Below are 5,363 nucleotides of genomic sequence, written 5' to 3'. Positions count from 1 at the left end.
TCTAACCCTGTTACAGGCGCTGAGTCACTGGCTTGCTGGTGCTCTTTCATGCCGTCCCTAGGAGGGGTGCGTCACTTGAGTGGGTTGAGTTACTGACGTGATCTTCCTGTCTGGGTTGGCGCCCCCCCTTGGTTTGTGCTGTGGTGGAGACCTTTGTGGGCTATACTCGGCCTTGTCTCAGGATTGTAAGTTGGTGGTTGAGGATTTCCCTCTAGTGGTGCGGGGGCTGTGCTTTGGCAAAGTGGGTGGGGTTATATCCTTCCTGTTTGGCCCTGTCCGGGGGTTTCTTCGGATGGGGCCACAGTGTCTCCTGACCGCTCCTGTCTCAGCCTCCAGTATTTATGCTGCAGTAGTTTATGTGTCGGGGGGCTAGGGTCAGTTGGTTACCTGGAGTACTTCTCCTGTCTTATCCAGTGTCCTGTGTGAATTTAAGTATGCTCTCTCTAATTCTCTCGTTCTCTTTTTCTCTCTGAGAACCTGAGCCCTAGGACCATACGTCAGGACTACCGGGCATGATGACACCTTGCTGTCCCCAGTCCGCCTGGCCTTGCTGCTATTCCAGTTTCAACTGTTCTGCCTGCGGTTACGGAACCCCTACCTGTCCCAGACCTGCTGTTTTCAACTCTTAATGATCGGCTATGAAAAGCCAACTGAGATTTATTCCTGATTATTATTTGACCATGCTTGTCATTTATGAACATTTAGAAAATCTTGGCTCTCTCTAATTTTCTCCTTCTCTCTTTCTTTCTCTCGGAGGACCTGGGCCCTAGGACCATGCGTCGGGACTGCCGCCCGTGGTGACTCCTTGCTGTCCCCAGTCCGCCTGGCCTTGCTGCTATTCCAGTTTCAGCTGTTCTGCCTGCGGTTATGGAACCGCCACCTGTCCCAGACCTGTTGTTTTTCAACTCTTGATGATCGGCTATGAAAAGCCAACTGAAAATTATTCATGATTATTATTTGACCATGCTTGTCACTTATGAACATTTTTGAACATCTTGGCATAGTTCTGTTATAATCTCCACCCGGCACAGCCAGAAGAGGACTGGCCACCCCTCATAGCCTGGTTCCTCTCTAGGTTTCTTCCTAGGTTTTGGCCTTTCTAGGGAGTTTTTCCTAGCCACCGTGCTTCTACACCTGCATTACTAGCTGTTTGGGGTTTTAGGCTGGGTGTCTGTACAGCACTTCGAGATATTAGCTGATGTACGAAGGGCTATATAAAATAAAATTGATATAGTGACGAGCCAGCCAGGAGTCGAACCTAGAATCTTCTGATCCATAGTCAGACACGTTATCCATTGCGCCACTGGCCCCACAGACGAGATGAAGTCAGGTCACTCCTAGACCAGTGTACACAGTCATAGCGTCTGTCACCGACAAGGTTCTTTGGTTTTCTGTTACAGATGCATATCTTCATTCGATCCTCCTGTTGTTGCATGAATTTTACTGCAGAGCAAGAAATGCAAACATGAAGTGTATCCAACGTTTAAAAAGCCTTGTCAATTTTGAATCTACATAACATGTCACATTTCCTGTTGCTGAGGGAATATTGTTGTGTTGTGTGATACTGCTGCCAGTTAAAATCTGTTGTTACACAAGTGCATGCCAAATAATAAGATTTTCTTTCCCATACAGGGAGTTGAACCCATGACACCTGTATGTACACCAGAAATCCTTACCGATAGACCATATGGGAAAACACTTACTTAAAAAAAACATCACAGACAAATCTATAAATGTTGAAATGATGCCTTTTGTAATTAATAGCTCCATTTTTTTTCTCAGAGATGTTGGGGAAAAGTCCCATATAAAATCAGTCTAAAATGTGTTTGAAAAGAGAACAGCCAGACACACTGAAAAGTATACAGAATCATTCCCAGCTTGATTTGAATCAATTAAATATAGTGACGAGCCAGCCAGGAGTCGAACCTAGAATCTTCTGATCCGTAGTCAGACACGTTATCCATTGCGCCACTGGCCCCACAGACGAGATGAAGTCAGGTCACTCCTAGACCAGTGTACACAGTCATAGCGTCTGTCACCGACAAGGTTCTTTGGTTTTCTGTTACAGATGCATATCTTCATTCGATCCTCCTGTTGTTGCATGAATTTTACTGCAGAGCAAGAAATGCAAACATGAAGTGTATCCAACGTTTAAAAAGACTTGTCAATTTTGAATCTACATAACATGTCACATTTCTTGTTGCTGAGGGAATATTGTTGTGTTGTGTGATACTGCATTCAGTTAAAATCTGTTGTTGCGCAAGTGCATGCCACATGACAAGATGTTCTTTCCCATACCGGGAGTTGAACCCGGGCCACCTGGGTGAAAACCAGGAATCCTTACCGCTAGACCATATGGGAAGATATTTAGTTTATAAAAACATCAAGGTCAAACCTATAAATGTTGAAATTATGCCTGTTGTAATTACAAGCGCCATATTTTTTCTCAGAGATGTTGGGGAAAAGTCCCATATAAAATCAGTCTAAAATGTGTTTGAAAAGAGAACAGCCAGACACACTGAAAAGTATACAGAATCATTCCCAGCTTGATTTGAATCAATTAAATATTGATAAACAGCTCTCTATCCACCGGATGTGTACCAAACTCACTAAAAGTGGCAGTGATAAAGCCTCTCTTGAAAAAGCCAAACCTTGACCCGGAAAATATAAAAAACTATCGGCCTATATCGAATCTTCCATTCCTCTCAAAAATTTTTGAAAAAGCTGTTGCGCAGCAACTCACGGCCTTTCTGAAGACAAACAATGTATACGAAATGCTTCAGTCTGGTTTTAGACCCCATCATAGCACTGAGACTGCACTTGTGAAGGTGGTAAATGACCTTTTAATGGCGTCAGACCGAGGCTCTGCATCTGTCCTCGTGCTACTAGACCTTAGTGCTGCCTTTGACACCATCGATCACCACATTCTTTTGGAGAGACTGGAAACCCAAATTGGTTTACACGGACAAGTTCTGGCCTGGTTTAGATCTTACCTGTCGGAAAGATATCAGTTTGTCTCTGTGAATGGTCTGTCCTCTGACAAATCAACTGTACATTTCGGTGTTCCTCAAGGTTCCGTTTTAGGACCACTATTGTTTTCACTATATATTTTACCTCTTGGGGATGTTATTCGAAAACATAATGTTAACTTTCACTGCTATGCGGATGACACACAGCTGTACATTTCAATGAAACATGGTGAAGCCCCAAAATTGCCCTCGCTAGAAGCCTGTGTTTCAGACATAAGGAAGTGGATGGCTGAAAACTTTCTACTTTTAAACTCGGACAAAACAGAGATGCTTGTTCTAGGTCCCAAGAAACAAAGAGATCTTCTGTTAAATCTGACAATTCATCTTGATGGTTGTAAAGTCGTCTCAAATAAAACTGTGAAGGACCTCGGCGTTACTCTTGACCCTGATCTCTCTTTTGACGAACATATCAAGACTGTTTCAAGGACAGCTTTTTTCCATCTACGTAACATTGCAAAAATCAGAAATTTTCTGTCCAAAAATGATGCAGAAGAATTAATCCATGCATTTGTTACTTCTAGGTTAGACTACTGCAATGCTCTACTTTCCGGCTACCCGGATAAAGCACTAAATAAACTTCAGTTAGTGCTAAATACGGCTGCTAGAATCCTGACTAGAACCAAGAAATTTGATCATATTACTCCAGTGCTAGCTTCCCTACACTGGCTTCCTGTTAAGGCAAGGGCTGATTTCAAGGTTTTACTGTTAACCTATAAAGCGTTACATGGGCTTGCTCCTACCTATCTTTCCGAGTTGGTCCTGCCGTACATACCAATACGTACGCTACGGTCACAAGACGCAGGCCTCCTAATTGTCCCTAGAATTTCTAAGCAAACAGCGGGAGGCAGGGCTTTCTCCTATAGATCTCCATTTTTATGGAACAGTCTGCCTACCCATGTGAGAGACGCAGACTCGGTCTCAACCTTTAAGTCTTTACTGAAGACTTATCTCTTCAGTAGGTCATATGATTGAGTGTAGTCTGGCCCAGGAGTGTGAAGGTGAACGGAAAGGCTCTGGAGCAACGAACCGCCCTTGCTGTCTCTGCCAGGCCGGTTCCCCTCTCTCCACTGGGATTCTCTGCCTCTAACCCTGTTACAGGCGCTGAGTCACTGGCTTGCTGGTGCTCTTTCATGCCGTCCCTAGGAGGGGTGCGTCACTTGAGTGGGTTGAGTTACTGACGTGATCTTCCTGTCTGGGTTGGCGCCCCCCCTTGGTTTGTGCTGTGGTGGAGACCTTTGTGGGCTATACTCGGCCTTGTCTCAGGATTGTAAGTTGGTGGTTGAGGATTTCCCTCTAGTGGTGCGGGGGCTGTGCTTTGGCAAAGTGGGTGGGGTTATATCCTTCCTGTTTGGCCCTGTCCGGGGGTTTCTTCGGATGGGGCCACAGTGTCTCCTGACCGCTCCTGTCTCAGCCTCCAGTATTTATGCTGCAGTAGTTTATGTGTCGGGGGGCTAGGGTCAGTTGGTTACCTGGAGTACTTCTCCTGTCTTATCCAGTGTCCTGTGTGAATTTAAGTATGCTCTCTCTAATTCTCTCGTTCTCTTTTTCTCTCTGAGAACCTGAGCCCTAGGACCATACGTCAGGACTACCGGGCATGATGACACCTTGCTGTCCCCAGTCCGCCTGGCCTTGCTGCTATTCCAGTTTCAACTGTTCTGCCTGCGGTTACGGAACCCCTACCTGTCCCAGACCTGCTGTTTTCAACTCTTAATGATCGGCTATGAAAAGCCAACTGAGATTTATTCCTGATTATTATTTGACCATGCTTGTCATTTATGAACATTTAGAAAATCTTGGCTCTCTCTAATTTTCTCCTTCTCTCTTTCTTTCTCTCGGAGGACCTGGGCCCTAGGACCATGCGTCGGGACTGCCGCCCGTGGTGACTCCTTGCTGTCCCCAGTCCGCCTGGCCTTGCTGCTATTCCAGTTTCAGCTGTTCTGCCTGCGGTTATGGAACCGCCACCTGTCCCAGACCTGTTGTTTTTCAACTCTTGATGATCGGCTATGAAAAGCCAACTGAAAATTATTCATGATTATTATTTGACCATGCTTGTCACTTATGAACATTTTTGAACATCTTGGCATAGTTCTGTTATAATCTCCACCCGGCACAGCCAGAAGAGGACTGGCCACCCCTCATAGCCTGGTTCCTCTCTAGGTTTCTTCCTAGGTTTTGGCCTTTCTAGGGAGTTTTTCCTAGCCACCGTGCTTCTACACCTGCATTACTAGCTGTTTGGGGTTTTAGGCTGGGTGTCTGTACAGCACTTCGAGATATTAGCTGATGTACGAAGGGCTATATAAAATAAAATTGATATAGTGACGAGCCAGCCAGGAG

The 5,363-nt window shown here is 45.3% G+C and overlaps 3 non-coding genes across 3 annotated transcripts; all 3 read right to left on the bottom strand.

The window, feature by feature from the left end:
• Positions 1-1,237: 1,237 nt before the first annotated feature.
• Positions 1,238-1,310, bottom strand: trnah-aug (transfer RNA histidin (anticodon AUG)). The gene has a single exon. It is a non-coding gene; the product is annotated as a tRNA-His (tRNA).
• Positions 1,311-1,905: 595 nt separating this feature from the next.
• Positions 1,906-1,978, bottom strand: trnar-acg (transfer RNA arginine (anticodon ACG)). The gene has a single exon. It is a non-coding gene; the product is annotated as a tRNA-Arg (tRNA).
• Positions 1,979-2,289: 311 nt separating this feature from the next.
• trnae-uuc (transfer RNA glutamic acid (anticodon UUC)) lies at positions 2,290-2,361 on the bottom strand. The gene has a single exon. It is a non-coding gene; the product is annotated as a tRNA-Glu (tRNA).
• Positions 2,362-5,363: the final 3,002 nt, after the last annotated feature.

This window comes from Salvelinus alpinus, unplaced genomic scaffold (genome assembly GCF_045679555.1).
Source record: "Salvelinus alpinus unplaced genomic scaffold, SLU_Salpinus.1 scaffold_673, whole genome shotgun sequence".
Classification (NCBI taxonomy): domain Eukaryota; kingdom Metazoa; phylum Chordata; class Actinopteri; order Salmoniformes; family Salmonidae; genus Salvelinus; species Salvelinus alpinus.
Note: the sequence above shows the minus strand (reverse complement) of the source record. Positions and strands in the feature narration are given on the sequence as shown.